The sequence below is a fragment of the Mytilus galloprovincialis genome, chromosome 1 (genome assembly GCF_965363235.1).
Source record: "Mytilus galloprovincialis chromosome 1, xbMytGall1.hap1.1, whole genome shotgun sequence".
Taxonomy (NCBI): domain Eukaryota; kingdom Metazoa; phylum Mollusca; class Bivalvia; order Mytilida; family Mytilidae; genus Mytilus; species Mytilus galloprovincialis.
In genome coordinates this window covers 125,553,179-125,575,314 of record NC_134838.1, presented here as the reverse complement: position 1 = coordinate 125,575,314, position 22,136 = coordinate 125,553,179, and the positions used below count along the sequence as shown (strand labels likewise).

The 22,136-nt window shown below is 28.2% G+C and overlaps 1 protein-coding gene across 4 annotated transcripts in view; it reads left to right on the top strand.

Annotated features, from left to right (window-relative positions):
- Positions 1-3,902: 3,902 nt before the first annotated feature.
- LOC143057607 (uncharacterized) overlaps positions 3,903-22,136 on the top strand; it is a 31,016-nt gene continuing 12,782 nt past the window's right edge. The window contains exons 1-2 of one of the 4 annotated variants that reach the window (XM_076230958.1): positions 3,903-3,962; positions 11,466-11,592. The gene's annotated coding sequence lies outside the window, so the exon portion shown is untranslated. Of the gene's footprint in view, positions 3,963-11,446; positions 11,593-14,073; positions 14,191-22,136 lie in introns of those variants that run through there. The other 3 variants (XM_076230983.1, XM_076230974.1, XM_076230949.1) reach the window with 3 other exon arrangements.

Sequence of the window (22,136 nt, the reverse complement as noted above, 5' to 3'; positions counted from 1 at the left end):
GCTGGTTTAAATGTTTTAATAGGTACAACATGTAAGATCAAAGATAAATGTTGAGACAATTCATGCGTTTTAAAAACTACAAAATAAGGCACTAACACTAAGTCATTCACTAAGCTAAAGCTTAATAATTTCTGTGAAAGAATCAAAACCCTATGGTACAAACTGGAAATCTAAGTTTTCCTAGATTTATCACTACCTTTGAGATACACAAAATATAGTGCATTGGCCATATCATTTTATACATCCTGCCCATGAACATTTCCAGAAATATGCCCAGATATTCAGTCATAAAACAATGGTATACTTGCCAAGTGCTAATATCTGTTAAAAAAAATATCAATGAAGTCATCTTTAAAAATTGGAGTTATCTTCCTTTGTTCAGAATTATAACTACAACCAATTCTATTTCGTTTTACTTCTTACTGATATATAATAGCATAGATATGGGTATTACATCTATGATTATAGCAATCTCTACCCTTCAGCATGTTGATTTACTCTTCTCCATTGCCTATCAATTCAACATTAATGGAAGACGTGTTGTCTCGGTGAAGAAAAGTGTTTATAGTTCCTTTTGGTCTATAAACATGTTATTACGTTGATTTTGTTATAATGCAGAGTGCACTGAGTGTCTAGAAGTAAAAAATATTAGCTGCACACAAATACCAATCAGGATTAGCCAAGCTTAAGATTCTGGAAACCATGTCATGCAATGGTTAATTTAATTTAAATTTTTTCCTCATTGGAATGACTGTTATCTAGGCTATGCACAAACTACATATTCCCCTTTATCATGTTTTCAATACTACAACTTTCCCTTTTCCAACAAATACATTTCATTATTCTTTTCAGGAAAAAAGATTACAAAAGCATGACATATCTGTGTGTCAACAGATTATATAATGTTAGAACTTATAATTCAAAAGTTTGCCTCATAATTTTTGCTAGTAACTCACAATTACACCTATATTTTGTCAAATAGTAATCAAACATTAGTTTACAGTGACTTGACTGTTAGTGTTGCTATTCACCAATTGCAACTCATTCAAAATTTTGACCCAATTGCAATTTGTTTTATTAAATCAAATTGTTCAACTGGTCAAAAATTTGAACAAACTGTTCAGCCAAAATGTGAAAGTGCAAAGTGATAAAATAAATCATACTTACAATCCTATAAGTCTGTAACTCCACTGTATTGATGTAATTCCTCAATCAGTCTATCAATCTGTATAGTTATATTATTGCCATTACCATACTAAAGGTGAACTGTTTTATTTTGAATTGCTATAAAAATGTCAAAACTAAGCTTTTATAGAGTTTTTCTTTCGAAAAGTATTCTATATTTATAAGAATCACACATTATGTGAATAAAAACATTTCATATTCAGTAAAATATTTGAAATTGCAATATGTTTGTAGGAAGGGGAGATAATCGCTTTTTGGTTTCAAAAAGTCTTTATTCAAAAGAATAGTATTTTAGGTTATCTCCCCAAGGAAGCATATTGTTATTTCATACATATTTTACTGAATATGAAATGTTTTTATTCACATAATGTGTGATACTTATAAATATAGAATACTTTTCGAAAGAAAAACTCTATAAAAGCTTAGTTTTGACATTTTTATAGCAATTCAAAATAAAACAGTTCACCTTTAGTATGGTAATGGCTGTAATATAACTATACAGATTGATAGACTGATTTAGGAATTACATCAATACAGTGGAGTTACAGACTTATAGGATTGTAAGTATGATTTATTTTATCACTTTGCACTTTCACATTTTGGCTGAACAGTTTGTTCAAATTTTTGACCAGTTGAACAATTTGATTTAATAAAACAAATTGCAATTGGGTCAAAATTTTGAATGAGTTGCAATTGGTGAATAGCAACACTAACAGTCAAGTCACTGTAATAGATAAAGGAAGATAAGGTGTGAGTGCCAATGAGACAACTCTCCATCCAAATAACAATTTAAAAAAGTAAACCATTATAGGTCAATGTACGGCCTTCAACACGGAGCCTTGGCTCACACCGAACAACAAGCTACATGTATAAAGGGCCCAAAATTACTAGTGTAAAACCATTCAAACGGGAAAACCATATTTATGTATAGTGGATTGGGAAACAATTTTTGCAACTTATACTAAACTGGAATTAGATATTAAATTACTACTAATTTTAATATTTCAGAACACTTGCTTCATTCTAACAATCTTTCATAAGCTATGAGCTTAATTTATCAGATGAAAGAAATTTACTCAATAGTAAGCAGAAATTTGAATGACTCTTTATTAACCATATTTATGTTTAATCATGTTTAACCTAGTTCTAGTTCCAGCAAAAAAACTTGAAAAGTAGTATTAGTTGTGTAGACCAAGAACAACTTTAATCTAAATTATACAAATTTGAATGGAAAGGAAGAGGCCGTACGACAGAAAAAAGGTTATAGAAGAACTGGTTGATGAGATATGGCTGTACAAACTAATTTGCCTATTATTTATAATATCCTCCAAAAACAAGAAAACTTGAGACATATTAAATTAGAGTTGTTCCCCTTTAGTGGTAAAAGATGATTTCTGTTTAACCCAATTTTTAATTTGATTGCAGTTTAAAGCCTAGTTCTGCTTTAGATGAAGGAGACAGATCAGAATCTGATTTAAGCTTCTTAACAACACAGTTCGTGAGTTGTGTTGGATTTGATGGGTAATTATAATTATTGTGCTGTATTTCATGTGAAATAGCTAACTTAACACCAAAAGGCCCAGGCCTATACATCATTTGTGCAATATGTTTTTTAGGTATAAATGAATTAAACAAAGGACACTTTATAGGACTAAAGTTATGACCACAATTCCATTTCTTCATTTTAAACTTTTAATTATCAATAAAAGCTGAAGATTTACATTTAGATCCAATGCTATCAGTGTTCACTATGACCATGCATAAGATTCTTCAAATACTTCCCTTTTCCTGAGCACCTGATTTCAACTTCTATGTATGATGGAGTTCACATGTATGTCTTAATCTTTACATGTAGTATTTGTCATTTTGTCTTCATTATTTTACCGATGGTGTCTCTGTATTTAATTATGGTTTTTAAGTGCATTTGTTTTTGTTCTCTTCATAATTTATGTAAAAATTTCAATTAAAGAATATTTTATACTGTAGGCATCTCACATCATGTCTAATTGTTTTCATGCACAACAGCATTGTTTCCTAAGGTGACATAAATCAGCCAAATAGACAAACATCAAATGGAATGACTGTGTTTGGTAAAAAACTATAATTCCAGATTCTAAGAATCACTTTATTTAATACCAAAGTTTATATGTTGACTAGATATAGTACAGTATAGTTTTGTATGTAATGAAATGAATGTCAATATATAAACTTGGTCAGACAACAAAGAAAATGAACTGGATAAGGTCATGGCTAGTCAAACGCATAAACAGTAAAAAATACAATATGTAAATTTGAACACTGAACAATTTTCTACCGAACTAGTGAACAATGAATGTATAAATTAGTTTCAATAAACGGAAATTTTTAAACATACAAATGTTTATTTCTATTGTATCCCTGATGATAAGTTTAAAGTTGGCAGGAAGATTGAATACACAACGTTTCAAACCTAAAATTAATGAAATAAGACCCTTAGTGGGAGCCAGAACCGCCCCTCTGACAGATGAAAAAAACAGAAGTAGATGTTATAATTAATGATAAATAGATGTGTCAATCAAAGACATCCCAATTTGTCTGGCAATAAGACAACAATGATTTTCAATTACTACGGTAGTTAGCCTTGGGAACAGTGACATAAACATATTATACACACCTTGTGTGTTTATACGTGATGTAATCTCAATTATATGATGGTATCTTTCACTATCTGTTTGTAGATTGCAGTGATATTTCTCAACAAAAAGAACTGAAGAAAAAAAAGGTAGAAAACACAGCAGGTAAGATAATTGTCACCTGTCAAAAAAGCACCAAAAGTTCCTTCTTATACCACGTTGCTACAATTTGCCATTTTATTTTAGGAAAAATAGTACAGTGATCTGAATAGTGTTTAGATCTCTTCTATTACAAGCTGACATTATGTCCTGATGTGTCTTACGGTTTTTAACATGATAGAGAATAATTGTTTCCCCCGCCATTCAATAAATAATGTGGTTTTGAACTTATATACTAGTTCTGAAATAGAAATGAATGATTATGTGAAAAAATATTTAGCTTCTGATAAAACTATTTGTAGGGGTGTCGAATGTTACTATATTTGTGAGAACATTTGTTAGACTGGGATGTCTGTGTGAGTTTTTTATGGTTTGGAATGTGTAGTTGCTGTGTGAGAGTGTTTTTTGGGGAGGGGGGGACATGTAGAAGTTTGGTTAGTGAGAGTATTTTTTGGTACACTGTTTCTTTTCTTTGAAAGCTGACTATTTGGGGAATTAAGTTAAATAAGTCTTTATGTCTGGCCTCTACAAATGTATGGTCAGTTATATGAGTTATGAAATAATTTGTTTGTAATACATATATAGTGTATTTACAGCTGTTTGCTTTTATACAAAAGCAATGTATAATTTAAAGTGTGGAAATCTCTATTAATCTAGATTAGAGTTATGAATTAACACTTTATTGATTCTTGTTTATTTTGTTAAGAATACAATGAAGTAGATTTTAGGTTTTATACCAGGATTGACCTAGATTATTAAAGTTTTACTTAGATTATATATGTATTGGTGAATGTGTATTGGTTTTGAGGAAATACAAAATTTAACATTAGTCATCTATATTTGCAAGACTTTTTTCTTTACTATTTAAAAAAAGATGTTTCTACATGTAAGAAAAGCAGAATTTGTTTGTGTTTTAGTAAATGATATAATTAGATTGCAAACTTAAAACTAAACTGAATTCTGAATAGCCATACTACAATGTCTTGAAATAACAAGTTTTTGCTCATTGCAAATACAGCTTATCCTCATGGAGCTCACAAATTATTTTTTTTAAGGATTCTGTGCACAGGGATCAACCTTTTTTTTTAGTGCAAGTCAAACTTATTTGTGTAAACTAAATGACCAAAGATCCTTTTATGAAAATGTCTCATGAGAAATAAAACTTGCAGATCATTAGCACTATCCACCTGATATTAACTTCCTGTGGTTAGTGAGAAGCACATTGGTGTATTAGTCTTAAATCCTTTTTTTTTCTTTCATTTTTACAACTGTTGAGTCATACTTTAATTAGTAAGAGGATAACATTTATAATCTATGCTTATTTAGTTCCATTATATATCTACTTTTTAAATGTTTTTGTAATCCCTTTGTTCTATGTTTTTGTGCTGTTTGTGAACTCTTGAGTTGTTATATTATACATGAATCGCTTCTTTTATAATATGTTAAAAAAGAATAGTAAATTTTTATGGAGAACCCAAAGGAACAAATTTTAGAAAGTAAATATATCCAGGAAGTTTACTTATATAGACAAATCTAGCCATGTATCACTTCATTTAAAAAAAAACATGTTTTCTTCTTCGCCAGTGCATGGTTGTAGCAGAGACATTGATGTCTCAGGTTGCAGTTACAACCAATACAAATAGTTTCTTACATCCACTCTATCGTGCCTGGTAAATAGTAGTCTCATCGGCAATCATACCACAGCTCCTTATTTTAAAATATAACTTGCATTGTTGGTTTTCTGTCTCAGTAGTATTTTGTCCTCATCTCTTTTTATTTAATCCTATTCTGAGTCAATTAATGAATTTAAAGAAGAGAATTATGGAATAGCAACCCAACCCCAACAATATAAAACATTATCATATCCTACTGTCATAGATTGACCTTCAACCATGAGCAGATGTGTGTATTATATCAGAAGCTCAGAATGTGAAATATTGTATATTTATATGCTGGCTTCGATGTAGTAGTGATTTTATTCCTCAATTCCAGGGTTAAACATTTTGGGACTCATTTCACAAAAAAACTTACATGAAAAAATACTTGTAAGTTATGAACATTTTACTCAACTTTTGTTGTAAGTTTTTTGGTAAATAGAATACTTGGTTTTTCAATAGTAAGCAGTAAATTTTTATTGCGTTAAATTTATATTGTGATTTATTAAGCTAGTCAGATTAAAAGAAATTTTGTCAATTGCTACCTTAATCATCATTTATTAGACATGATGAATGTACATATGTAGTACCTCCTGGTACATTTAACCCACTAATTCTCATATTTTAAAAAAGTTTAGTTGACCAGTGAATAAAATTATATTCAAATTTTGATATTAGAGGAATCTCTTATGCATGGGATTTTTTTTACAGATATGTGTAATAAAAAGTTTATTTTTCTGTATATATTTGTAATAATATGTCAACATATTTCCAATAAAAATGTTTTTTTATAATTATGATTTATGTAATAGCACATGATATATCTATTCATTCTTTGAGAGGTAAATGACAATATTTTTATGTCACCCACTCATTTCCATGAGGAAAAAAAGTCAACTGTACATTTATTCATCTGTATAGTTTTAATATGTCTCTAGAAAAACATACATCATAGCAATATATTGGTTTATGTATAAAGACCAAGAAGTTGTAAGAGGATATCACCTTTTCTATATCAACCAGAAGAAAAGACAACATATGTATAATATATCTCTTTTGAACAATTGATAAAAAACAAATATGTTGAAATGTTAAGTAGTTGCTGCTGAATTCATTACTTTTCTTAATAAGTCAATAGTCTATCATCGAAGACATTGTGTGAATCTCTGGATATCTTTTCTATTTCATTGTATTGTTGGGTTGTTGTCTCAATAAGTATCTTCAATTATACAATCAAAATAACATTATAACTCTTTAACTTGTACAATAGTTAATTAATAATTTAACAATTTAACATGTTTGTAGTAGCAGCTGGAATAGTTATGCCAATAGGATTGTACATTGGATTAAAAATATTTAACAATACAATTTATAATTCACAATATAGGATTAACTCATTAATACCTCTGGCTGTTTAGTCAATTAATAGTGCCATGAATAGTGTATACCTATTTATAATTGGTGTACACTTATTTTAATTTAAACAAGGTACATGTCCAGTCAACTATCTGGGTTAACTAAATTTTGTTACAAAAAAAACTTTTGTGTGACACATATTTGACTGTTTTCAATCTGGAGTGATTTACATTATACAGAGAAACTTTTAGTCAACAATATTTCAATGAAAAGTAATTGACATTAGAATGACAAAATGAAATAGTTCCTTAAGATAACTGGTCTAGTTATTTTTGATATAGTTAGTGTTTACATTAGACATCAAAGAACCACAGACATTGTATCAAACTATTTCTATTTTTGTTCAATTGTAATCAATTTTTTTACTGAGATACATTTGAGGAGTTGTGAATTTACTTTTAATAGAAGTCCAATTATTTTACAGGACAAATACTTGTCCTCTCAGTAACCATTTTGTACTTACAGTACTTGCAACAAAACGTTTTTGTTTAGAAATATTGCCCTACAATAGATAATGCACTATTATTCTTAAAATAACTTTTCATACTATTACTTGAAAATATCTTGGCATGAATGAGTAGAAGTATTGCTGTGGAATAGATTATTCTCTTTTGTAACTTTTAGATTTCACACATGAAAATAACCTGGCATGGATAGGTGTACACCAGTTCTAAGAACACTACAACATTGTGATTTTTCTTTCAACTTTTAGTCTTCCACTGAATTTGATCCTGCTGTGATTTTTTGGGAATATTTGCATTAAAACTATTTCTACCTGATCGATATGAGAAAAAAACAACTAAATGTGCTACTTTTTAAAAGAGTTTTACAAAAGTAGGGTCAGACTTTTTTATATTAATACTCATTATTTTTTATTTTGTCTATCTTTTCTATACTTTCTGTGCAGAAATACTAGAATGCAATATATTTCTTGGGATAGGATAGGAAAATAAGAAGTATTTACACGTTCACAACAATGCCATAGTTGTTTAGTTGTATGACTGACGTCACATGCATTTCAATGATGAATTGATGCGGCGGGACAGGACAAGGTGACCTTGCTGCATTGTTATGGGATGTTATTCAGTTATGTTTTAGAGTATCACATTCTTTCCTTTATCCAAAAGAGAATTGGGCTGGAGGATCAAAGGAAAAATGTGCAAATCACAGATAAACTGTGGATAATGATATGTTATGTATATGATAAAACAGCAGACCATTTATCCTATTGTTAAGAATATGCAGTCTTATTTTATTTACAGTTTCCTTGTAGTGGTTGTATAAAAATCATCTCAACATGAGGGTAAACTAGTTAGAAACATTTTACAATAAAATTTGATAAGAAATATTCAAGTATAAAAGTTTTAAATCTTATCACTGGGAGATGGTTTTATTACAATTTTCATACCTTTAGCCACTTGTATTTAAAATTCTCTAAGAACTATAGAGTAGCTTTTATTATAATTCATCTCAACGTAAAAAGATAAAAATTCAGTAAATATTTTAAATTATGTGTACACATTGAGAAATAAAACAAGTTGTTGACACGTTTGTGACCCCTAAGAAACATGAAGTAGTAGGTGTCAAGTCTCTATTAAGATAAATGTAGTTTTTATCCTTCTTTATGGTACTTCAATTTTCATTGTCAGATTAGAATATTTTAATTAAGTTTGACTACATATCCATTTATAGTTTGAATATTTAATCTTGGAAAGGAGGGGGATGAGGGATTTTGAAAATGAATATCTTTGCCTGCAACACAGATGCAGGAAACAATTGTTTAAAAATAGAAAAGAACATTTGTCAGCTTAAAAAAAAGTAAGTATGCATAGCGACAATATGAAATGAAATCTACAAATTAACCCCACTTCAACCACCACCACCTAGAATTTCAAATAGAATTGAAAGAGTCCTATCTATACTTTTATACTATGATACTAAAATATAGAAATGAAAACCAAATAGAAATCCTCAGATTTAGTCCTATTAAGTATGCTTAAAGTTATTGACTTTTATCTTATCTGAGATATTCTAGAGTGAATATTATAAAACTAGGTCTAAAATGCTGGTCGTGTGCTATCATATATGTGGGTATGAAATTCACATCCTTGCTGATGATAATAACAATTTTTTTTTTAATTTATTCATCTATAGTATATAGCTTCTCAATTTTAGAAGATCATCAACCCTATACATTTTGGAATTACCCCACTCCCCCTCCTTTTCCCATCTTTTCTGTCATGGTTCATGGAATATTTGCATTATTAACATGTTAATGTTTGTCATATATATATATATAGATCAGTTTAAGATGAACATTTACTGTTTAGGCAAATGTTGGGTATGCAATTGTTTTCATATTTGCAAGTCAATTTTCATGGAGATTATATGGCACACAACCCCTAATCGTGGTACATTGACTTTGAAACTTTAATAGGAACCACTTGTGAAAAGTTAATGGTATTTGGTATGTAGTTTTATAAGCATTGCCATTTCATATTTCCATGGACTATTTTGCCCTGCACCTTTAGACTGGTGATTTCAATATGTACATTTTACCATCAAAATTTCAGAAATTGAGACATAACTCATTGTTAACAGTTTATTGTTGTATATAAAGAAACATGGGGCAAACACAAATTTGACAGTTACCCAACAACATAGGAAGACAAGAAAGTGCATGATACTGTGAATTCATTTTTATTCGTTGGATACCAATTTTGGTGGACTTTGTTGGGATAGAGAAACCACAAATTTAATTGTTTAACAAATTGCAAATTTGCAGTAGACTTTTGGGAAACCATGAATTCAAATATCAACAAAATGCAAATTTTTCTACATCCACAAATTTTAAAATTGGTACCATTGAAAATAAATGAATCCACAGAACAGTGTTTCAATATTGGTTCAATGTAATTGAAAAATAAGAATTTCAGGATAATGATAATTCAGTGTGATGACCTTTACTGGCAAAATGGTATCTAGTTTTAACCAAAAATAACATAAGAAAACAAATAAGTGCATTATTTGTCAGGTAATTCATTTATCTGTCTGTGATCTGTATAAGAAATCTGTATAAATGGTATCATTTATATTTTAGCAATCCAACTTATTTGACAATGCATGGAAATAACTGAAATTTATTTTGTCACTGGGACATTAAAAACAGTATTACCGGGATCAGATAAACCCCCAAGTAGCTTTTGTCAATGTAAATTGTCAGGTTTGAAATGGTTGAGAGCTATAATCCATTCGTGTTGGTATTTTAATATTAAAGAATTCAGATTTAAAGAATTTGATCAAAAGTTTTGTTTGAACCTCATTCATCAATTTTCATATTTGTATTTTTGTGCAAACTTTTCAACACTTTGAAGTGGTTTTTTTCTATAACTCTTTATAATAGAATGAAGTTTCGGACAGCTAATCTTTTAGTTTATACATTACTCATAACTGGTTACTGGTATGTCTTTGTTTCTGAAGAAATTGTTTTTTAATGTATTATTTGTTGTTCTCTACTAGTAGATTTCCTAATCTGACTTTTTTGGTATTTGTTTATGAAATAAAAATTTATTATATTACATTTTTTTACACTATTTTTTTTATTATTTCCTTAACAATTTTTTGTTATATATTCTTAGAATAATTCAAAACACCTGGAATACCCCAAAAAAGAGAAAGTTACATTCTTATAATTATAATATAACTGTGAGTTTTTGGGTTTAACCAATTATATTTTTTTTATGAATGTAATTGATTTTTGTGGAAGGAAAACTTCAATCATTATCATAACTTATGAATTGGTGAAAAAAAAGTTTTTTTTATAAAGTTTATTCAAACAGTAATTTTATAAACTTCTGCCCAAAATAACCTTTACTATGTAAGATATATGTTAAAATACATAAAAATAACACTTTATATGTCTATAGAAGAGTAGGATTTTATTCACTAAAAACTCTGGATGTCATTAACCTGTAGCCTAAATAACTAAGGAATATAAAGGTGGAAATATTTGGCCAACTGTCATTGTATTCACACACCACATTTTTTCTTCACTATACATAAAAGTTGGTCATATGAAAGAGAAAAAAATATTGATTCATTTATGAATAGCGTAAATCTTTTAATGAAATCTGTAGAAAGGTGAAATCTATAGCGGGATAGAAAAAATTGTAATATAACTGTACGTAATGGATTCTTTTTAAAGAAAATCTATTTAATTTCTTTTGATTTGGCGGTAAATGAGGCGAAGTTTACAAGCTCCCTATCAACCTGTGTCATGGCCCACAATTCTCTGTATTGACAAATATTTCTTTGATGGTCAGATTATATGTAACCACTGTAATGATAATATTTATTCAAGGAATACCGGCCGCTGTTTATTAACTACATCGATAGAAACTTGTAATTTCACTACTTATAATGTGTTTAATATATTTAGTACAGATTTAAACTGACCAATGGTATTGAAGACGAGAGGGCAATCCTGAATATTGTGGGCAGTAATAAGGAATGTAGAACTTTCGTAATGTTTTGTAATAAAGGATGTAGTGAAAAAAACTTGGTAGGTTTTTATTATAAATTTACTATTACGTATTTCCTTCAGAAAATTTGAATTAGATATCTTTTCATACTTCCATTTGATAGGGGTTTTTTTTATAGAAAAAAAATGATACAGGTATTAAAAGTACAATTAGATATTTAAACTAAAATCAGCTACATATTTTATGTAACAAATAGCAAATATTAGCTGTATAAAAGTAAACTAGCTTGCCATAGGCATAGCCAGAATAGCTTGAAAAGTATTTGTTTCTGTAAAAAACAAATTGTTTTAATGATATAATAATTCAAGATGCAATATGAAATGACAATTGTGTCTCTAGTTGATTATTGTTACATCTATAATTGTAAATAGTTCTATGATATTAAAGTATTAGATTGTGTTTGATTGGTTCAATTAATGAATTTTATCACAGCAATTATGTAAGGTGTACTTGACTTTTTTTGCATCATTATATTTATTTAGGGTCTGCTTGATTTGTCCTTTTTCATCATGTTGTTACTATTCTGTTATTAAATGTTGAATAGGTTTGTTATAATCTTCATTGTTAAAAGATTAAGTTATATAAAAACTGTTGTAATTCAACGAACAAAATATTCTTTGATTTCCAAAAGCTATCATGAAATAAGATAAATTAATTGATTTATTAGCTGATAATAAACCAGTTGATTTGAAAAAACTGGTACTATAATTCTTTTTAATACAAGAATATGGTGATGTGGTATGATTGCCAATGAGACAAACATCCTCCTGAGTTGTGTCTTACTTCACAATTAACTTCTATAAGCTAAGGTGAAATTAAGTTCATAAGTTGCTCTGAAAAGATCATGGACAGATGACATATTTTACCAATGAAAACTATACTTAATTATCGATGAATAAAATACCCAGAGGATGACCATTAAAAAAAATTGGTCATATGACTAGAAATATGTAGTACCCTGAAACATTTACCACAAATCAAAAAAAATTACAACATTCATAGACTAGGTGATTGCTTTATAGGAAACCTGTTTATAAACCCTTCATTTTTAGACAATTATTTAAAGCTTATCTTAAAAGGTTTGTTAATTTGAGGATTAATCTAAAGATAACTGATTGTTGTTTCTTTTTTTGTCCAGTGGCAAATACTTCATTCTTATTCTGAAAGATAATAAAGATATTATAATGTAAGTTAATAATGGAGATTAAGATAGAGACAAAATTTGAGAATGGAAATGTGGAATGTTTCAACGAGACAACAACCTGTCCAAAGAGCAGAAAATAGCTGAAGACCATCAATGGATATTCAAGATACAAAGAAAATCCTGTACATGGAGGCAAGCTTCAATAGACAACTTTCGAGTTCGATGCATTTCTGTCAAAAACTCTGGTTTTAGTGAACATCATTCGTGCGTTTAGGGGCATCGTCACTTACATTCCAATGTTGAGCGAGTGGTTGGAAAATTTTAATACTATATTACACGATTCATTCGCCAAACTAAATTCTCATAAATGACAATCAGCACTACTGTCATTAAGGAATTGTTATTAAGTACTTACAAAACAAAAATTATTTCTAGTTTATCCTGCACAATGACGATCACTAAGACGCTTGATGAACGTTGATAGTGCAGGGATACAGGCGACCCCCTCTATCTGGTAAATGACGTCACAAAGGCACGCCTAATTGACAAGTTTTTTCCGGTGACGGATGAACTCGAAAGTGGTCTATTGGCACCTAAAGAGACTTTCCATTTATCTGGTTAAATTAAATAATTATTTCAATTCATTTCAAGTCATATGTTTTTATCACATGAGAAGGCAGAAGAATGTTTGTAACTTTTCTTCCTGATTTTTAGTGTATAATCTTAAAAGCTGTTTCTTGTTGGGATAACTATTAAAAACTCAAAATAATAATAATAAAGGAATTTATTTTGAAAATTCCATTAAATTAGCACCAAATAATAATGTACAATTTTATATTTGGTTTGCAAAAATTTTAGATCTTTTTTATCCTTCCTTGGAATTTTTTATGTTTTTATTATATGAATAAATTTGTATTTGTTATGTGTTTTCCATTGAAATGATATATACATGTATATACATTCATATTTTATGTTCTTTTAAATAAAACAAGGTGTTTTTATATGTGTACTGAATGTCTCTGATTAAAGCTGATGTATGTAGAGAAGTTTCCCACCATTTTTCATCTTCCGTGACAACATAATTGTTAGTTTTTGGATGACACGACAGAGTTCAGACTCAGTATTTTATAAAAGTATTGAATTTTAAATTGACCTGAGATTTGATGGACTAGTTACATAGAAAAATACCCTGGAGCTACTTTTGTCGATAGAAACTTTACAAATTAGTAGGTATCGACCCTGGAATTATCCTTTATACAAATAACATTGTCATTAAAAGAGACATTGTATATGGCTATTACTATTTTTTCTACATGATTTGATTGGACACAAATGTTTACTATGATAATCTGTAGAATGTCGACAAATTGGAAGATTAAAATTTCATCAGTACAAAACAATTGTTATTAAAGAGCTCTTTGTAAGGGCACATCTTGTAAAAAGAAACTTTTCATGTGGAATAGCGGATTTGACTCTAGGTATGCGTAAAATTCATATACAATATATCAAGTTTAAATTTAAAGTTTTCTATTATGTTATTTTCATATTAAAATTTTTAATGTCACGAAAAAAAAACAGCTCAAGGGATTAAAAATAATTTAGATAATTTTAATTTAAACCCATCCTTTTATTAATTTGAAGTTATGACTAACAGAATTTTGAAATGTTTCAAACTTGTTTTTTAGCTCACTTGGCCACAATCATCATTGGGGTATCTAGTTTAAAAAATGTGTGGCGTGACCCGGCTAACCAACCAAGATGGCCGCCATGGCTAAAAATAGAACATAGGGGTAAAATGCAGTTTTTGGCTTATAACTCAAAAACCAAAGCATTTAGAGCAAATCTGACCCGGGGTAAAATTGTTTATCAGGTCAAGATCTATCTGCCCTCAAATTTTCAGATGAATCCGACAACCCGTTATTGGGTTGCTGCCCCTGAACTGGTAATTTTAGGTATTTTTTGCTGTTTTTGGCTATTATCTTGAATATTATTATAGATAGAGATAAACTGTAAACAGCAATAATGTTCAGCAAAGTAAGATTTACAAATAAGTCAACATGACCAAAATGGTCAGTTGACCCCTTTAGGAGTTATTGACCTTTATAGTCAATTTTTAACCATTTTTCCTAAATCTTAGTTATCTTTTACAAAAATCTTCTCCTCTGAAACTACTGGGCCAAATTAAACCAAACTTGGCCACAATCATATTTGGGATATCTAGTTTAAAAAATGTGTGGCGTGACCCGGTCAACCAACCAAGATGGCCGCCATGGGTAAAAATAGAACATAGGGGTAAAATGCAGTTTTTGGCTTATAACTCAAAAACCAAAGCATTTAGAGCAAAACTGACTGCAGTAAAAGTGTTTATCAGGTCAAGATCTATCTGTCCTGAAATTTTCAGATGAATCGGACAACCTGTTGTTGGGTTGCTGCCCCTGAATTGGTAATTTTTAAGGAAATTTTGCTGTTTTTGGTTATTATCTTGAATATTATTATAGATAGAGATAAACTGTAAACAGCAATAATGTTCAGCAAAGTAAGATTTACAAATAAGTCAGCATGACCAAAATGGTCAGTTGACCCCTGAAGGAGTTATTGCCCTTTATAGTCAATTTTTAACCATTTTTTCGTAAATCTTAGTAATCTTTTACAAAAATCTTCTTCTCTGAAACTACTGGGCCAAATTAAACTAAACTTGACCACAGTCATCATTGGGGTAACTTGTTTAAAGAATGTGTGACGTGACCTGGCCAATCAACCAAAATGGCTGCCACGGCTAATAATAGAACATAGGGGTAAAATGCAGTTTTTGGCTTATAACTCAAAAACCAAAGCATTAAGAAAAAATCTGACAGGGTCTAATTGTTTATCAGGTCAAGATCTATCTGCCCTGATGTTTTCACATGGATGGGATAACCCGTTGTTAGGTTACTGTCCTGAATTGGTAATTTTAAGGAAATTTTGCCGTTTTTTGTTATTATCTTGAATATTATTATAGATAGAGATAAACTGTATACAGCAATAACGTTCAGCAAAATAAGATCTACAAATAAGTTTACATGACCAAAATAGTCAATTGACCCCCTTAAGGAGTTATTGCCCTTTATAGTTAATTTTCAACATTTTTCATAAATTTTTGTTAATTTTTAGAAAATATTTTCCACTGTAATTACTGGGCCAAGTTCATTATAGATAGAGATAATTGTAGCAACAAGAATGTTCAGTAAAGTAAGATCTACAAACACATCACTATCACCAAAACACAATTATGTCATGAATTTATCCGTGTCCATTGTTTAATATGCACAAGACCAAGGTGAGCGACACAGGCTCTTTAGAGCCTCTAGTTTTAATACTAGACTAGATGTATTGCATGTGACATTTATATAAGATTCACACATTTTAATTTACTTATACATGATGCTGAGTGGTCCTTTATTTGTCAGATATGTTATATGTAATGAAGATCAATTTGAATAGAATTTAGAATGGAAATGGGAAATGTGTATGGCACGCCGTTATTATATTTATTCAATTTCGAGATATCTTATTTAGTTAAATAAGATATCTTATAAACTAATTGAGATATCTTAATAACAAAATGAGATATCTTATATATTAATTGAGATATCTGATTTATTAAATAAGATATCTTATATATTAAATAAGATATCTTATTAAAATGTTTATAAAGATATCTTATTAAATATATAAGATATCTTATTAAAATGTTTATAAAGATATCTTATTAAATATATAAGATATCTTATTTAAAATATAAGATATCTCTATTAATTTATAAGATATCTTATTAACTATATAAGATATCTTTTATATAGTTAATAATAGAGATATCTGATTTACTTAATAAGATATCTCCATAAGTTAATAAGATATCTCTATTAGTTTATAAGATATCTCTATTAATTAATAAGATATCTCTATTAATTAATAAGATATCTCTATTAGTTTATAAGATATCTCTATTAATTAATAAGATATCTCTATTAGTTTATAAGATATCTCTATTAATTAATAAGATATCTTATAAAGTATGTATTTAAAAGATATCTTTATAAAGAAGTAAGATAGCTTATATACTTTATAAGATATCTTATTAATTAATAGAGATATCTTATTAACTTATAGAGATATCTTATAAACTAATAGAGATATCTTATAAACTTTTAGAGATATCTTATTAACTTATAGAGATATCTTATTAACTTATAGAGATATCTTATAAACTAATAGAGATATCTTATAAACTTTTAGAGATATCTTATTAACTTATAGAGATATCTTATTTAATCGGTTATAAAGATATCTTATTTAATATATAAGATATCTCCATAAGTTAATAAGATATCTTATTAACTTATAGAGATATCTTATAAACTAATAGAGATATCTTATAAACTAATAGAGATATCTTATTTACTTTCAAATTAAATAAGATATCTTATAAAAAATAAAGATATCTTAATACTTAATAAGATATCTTGTTAAATAAATAAGATATCTTCAAATTTGAATAAATATAAAAACGGCGTGCCATAAATGTGTCTATCAAAGAGCAGAAAACAGCCAAAGACCATCAATGGGTCTTCAACACAGCGAGAATTTCCTGATTCTGGAGGCAGGCATCAGCTGGGCCCTTAACAAAAAATTTTACTAGTTCAGTAAAACTGAACGTCAAACAAAAAACTGTTTTTAGTGTGTAATTGGTTGCTGTCTAATTAATGAATACTCTGGTTCAGATTTTTTTTACAATTTGCTAACTATGCTACACTGATACCTTAACTTTTTGTGAATGTTTAGAACACTTTTTAACTAAAGGTGCTTGTCTGAATTCTGAATATTTTAATTTCAAGCAGAATTTTATGCATCAACCCTTTCTAATAGGTTGATTTATTTTCTTTTATTTCATCATGTTTATTCTTACTGCAATAGGGCATTTATTAATCAAATTTTTAAAATATGTTAAATCTGACAACATTGTACATGTATCATATTTGCATAGTTTTTGAAAAGCCTAAGGGTAAATTTGAAGTAATTATATAATTGAATATAAAGTTTTGTGAATAGAATAATAGGCATGTAAGAAGTTAACTGATCAACTTTTGGTCGAAATTTACTTTATTTATTTTTGTGAAAAGTTTAAGCCCATTGGTAATGAAAGGTTATTAGTATGAACCAAGTGCAATGTAATGAAATATATTCTTAACCAAATATCGGTATTGACTTCTGTTTTAAATTGATTGAAACTGCAATTTGGTATAACTTAGTAACAAATTGGGTCTAGGAAGACAGATTTATAAAAGTTTTTCCAAACTTGTTTCCCAATCCCATATTCTGTACTTTGGCAACTTTCCTGAATGATTTGCTGGTTTTAATTTGTCAAACTCAATCAAAGCGTTATGTAACATTGTAATATATATCTTGTAATTTTTCATTAATGAATACTGTTTAAACTAATGCACACATACATGTAGTTATATGGTACTTAATCTGTTAGTTGTTTTTGAACAATTTCAAATATGCAGGTTTACTTTAAGCATTCATATCTTGTGATAAGATTGTTTACTTATTGTTGAAGGCTGTGATGTGACCTTTAAATATATATGTATTTACATTCTTATCTTTTATAGACCAATGTCTCAGAAATTTTATTTTTTTTTAAATTGCAATCCACCCTTCAGCTATAAACACCACATGTGTTGTACTATTAACATTTTAAGGATGCAGCAGTTGATATATTTCAGTGTCTATGTTTTATTTTGAATGTTTGTAGGCAGTTTTTATTAATCATTGTAAGGCATAAGTGTTGTCATCAACAAAATATGTTAGAAAAAAAGTTAATTTAAAATATGTAAGAATTTTGTAGGTATTTGGCATGTTCAGTTGTCAGTTGTCATGTTTATATGTGATAACTTTATGTCCTTTTCACTCATTAAAGTTTTAATCATGTTTTATTGAAATAATTAAATACCAAAGCTCTCTGTTAATTAACTCATCATGACATATTAAATTTGTAGTATAAAGAGTTAATTATGAAAGTTTTATAATTTCATCATATGTTTTTACACTAAATGTAACGTTGTTTTATTTATTATTGAGAGATGAGACTTATATTGAATTGAATTTATGTCTGAGGAGAAGATTTCACTGAATAGGTAGGATAGGATAGAATTTACTCTATTAATATTTAATTAGTTTAACATTGTTTGTACAGTTTCAGAGGGAAGAGTCTGTTATCAATTAAATGTTTGAAATGAAATGATACCTTCTATAGAAGGTTTGATAATAAGATTACAATTGTTGATTCCCTAGCTTTTGCTAAGATTGAAAGAATTAGCTTTTGGTGTGTCATTTCAAAGTTTAAATAAGAGGTTAAAATCTCAAAAACACTCAAATAATAGGATTTTGTGATTTGTGATTAGATGTAGATAGTACTAGATACCAATCAGACATGTGAATCAAACACTTTACATAAAGAGTTATAACACTACTTCTAATTGTATTCATTAAACTAAAGAATTGTTATTTTATTAGATGTTGCCTAATTTTTGGGTAAAAACTTAATTTCCAATGTTGTATTAAAGTCATAAAAAAAAAATACCAGGATATCATGTATATCATATCTATGTACCAAATAGAGAGACACTTAAAATTCACCCTCAGGAGTAAGTAGGAACTTCACCCTTTCACATCTTCACATTCCTATTTGCTTATGGAAGTTTGCATTTATTTGCACATTTTTATTGAAATTCAATAGAGAAAGAAGTCAAGAAGAAATTCTTTGTTAATAATTCTAGTCCAAGTGGGTAATAATTATTGTAGATGTTGACAAAGGTTGGTGTAAAGAAGTTAAAATTCTATTGTTACATGTAAAATAATGTTCTTATAACAACATAAGTCATACATTGTGTTTGGAGCGTGAGAATTCCACTGACTGAGGATATTTTCATTAAAAATTGCTTTTTAGATGCAACATTAGATAAATATAAATATTTTTGTAATTCTTTGTTAAAATCACTTTGAATGAATCCATAAGTGGATTCTAAACTCTTTAAATTGTATAATTATAGGATCATCAAATTTTTTATTGCAAAACCAAAAAAAATATTGGAATTTTGAACAAAGGACGCAAGGTGTTATGGGGGATCAGATAGGGACAACGATGGTATTTATTTTATTGTTAGCTAACCTCTAAATAACTATTGTCAAAAGGACAGGTGAAAATATTTGTAGACAAATAAGATTATATATAGCTGTAATTTACCTGTCTAATTACACATTCTTTATGATATTAGTGTCATATGATTGTTTGATATTTGTATAAGGTCTGAAAACAGAAGGGTATCTGAAGTTAGTTAGATAAAATCTTTCTACATCGTAATCAGATTTGTTACCTAAGAATTTCTATGTGTAATTTTTCGATATTAAATGTAATTATTTATTAGTCAAGACTAGCTTATGTTTATTTTATCACTTATAGATCTTTTAATGTAAGCATATATGATTTTTTTTTAAAAGTGTGATCATTCATGTTAAAACATAGACAGATGTAGGAAATTCCATTTTTTTCAGAAAAAGATTAATTTATAAGAAGAATAATTTCTTGAAAAAGTAATCTTTTACAAAAATCTTCTTCTCTGAAACTACTGGGCCAAATTAAACTAAACTTGACCACAGTCATCATTGGGGTAACTTGTTTAAAGAATGTGTGACGTGACCTGGCCAATCAACCAAAATGGCTGCCACGGCTAATAATAGAACATAGGGGTAAAATGCAGTTTTTGGCTTATAACTCAAAAACCAAAGCATTAAGAAAAAATCTGACAGGGTCTAATTGTTTATCAGGTCAAGATCTATCTGCCCTGATGTTTTCACATGGATGGGATAACCCGTTGTTAGGTTACTGTCCTGAATTGGTAATTTTAAGGAAATTTTGCCGTTTTTTGTTATTATCTTGAATATTATTATAGATAGAGATAAACTGTATACAGCAATAACGTTCAGCAAAATAAGATCTACAAATAAGTTTACATGACCAAAATAGTCAATTGACCCCCTTAAGGAGTTATTGCCCTTTATAGTTAATTTTCAACATTTTTCATAAATTTTTGTTAATTTTTAGAAAATATTTTCCACTGTAATTACTGGGCCAAGTTCATTATAGATAGAGATAATTGTAGCAACAAGAATGTTCAGTAAAGTAAGATCTACAAACACATCACTATCACCAAAACACAATTATGTCATGAATTTATCCGTGTCCATTGTTTAATATGCACAAGACCAAGGTGAGCGACACAGGCTCTTTAGAGCCTCTAGTTTTAATACTAGACTAGATGTATTGCATGTGACATTTATATAAGATTCACACATTTTAATTTACTTATACATGATGCTGAGTGGTCCTTTATTTGTCAGATATGTTATATGTAATGAAGATCAATTTGAATAGAATTTAGAATGGAAATGGGAAATGTGTATGGCACGCCGTTATTATATTTATTCAATTTCGAGATATCTTATTTAGTTAAATAAGATATCTTATAAACTAATTGAGATATCTTAATAACAAAATGAGATATCTTATATATTAATTGAGATATCTGATTTATTAAATAAGATATCTTATATATTAAATAAGATATCTTATTAAAATGTTTATAAAGATATCTTATTAAATATATAAGATATCTTATTAAAATGTTTATAAAGATATCTTATTAAATATATAAGATATCTTATTTAAAATATAAGATATCTCTATTAATTTATAAGATATCTTATTAACTATATAAGATATCTTTTATATAGTTAATAATAGAGATATCTGATTTACTTAATAAGATATCTCCATAAGTTAATAAGATATCTCTATTAGTTTATAAGATATCTCTATTAATTAATAAGATATCTCTATTAATTAATAAGATATCTCTATTAGTTTATAAGATATCTCTATTAATTAATAAGATATCTCTATTAGTTTATAAGATATCTCTATTAATTAATAAGATATCTTATAAAGTATGTATTTAAAAGATATCTTTATAAAGAAGTAAGATAGCTTATATACTTTATAAGATATCTTATTAATTAATAGAGATATCTTATTAACTTATAGAGATATCTTATAAACTAATAGAGATATCTTATAAACTTTTAGAGATATCTTATTAACTTATAGAGATATCTTATTAACTTATAGAGATATCTTATAAACTAATAGAGATATCTTATAAACTTTTAGAGATATCTTATTAACTTATAGAGATATCTTATTTAATCGGTTATAAAGATATCTTATTTAATATATAAGATATCTCCATAAGTTAATAAGATATCTTATTAACTTATAGAGATATCTTATAAACTAATAGAGATATCTTATAAACTAATAGAGATA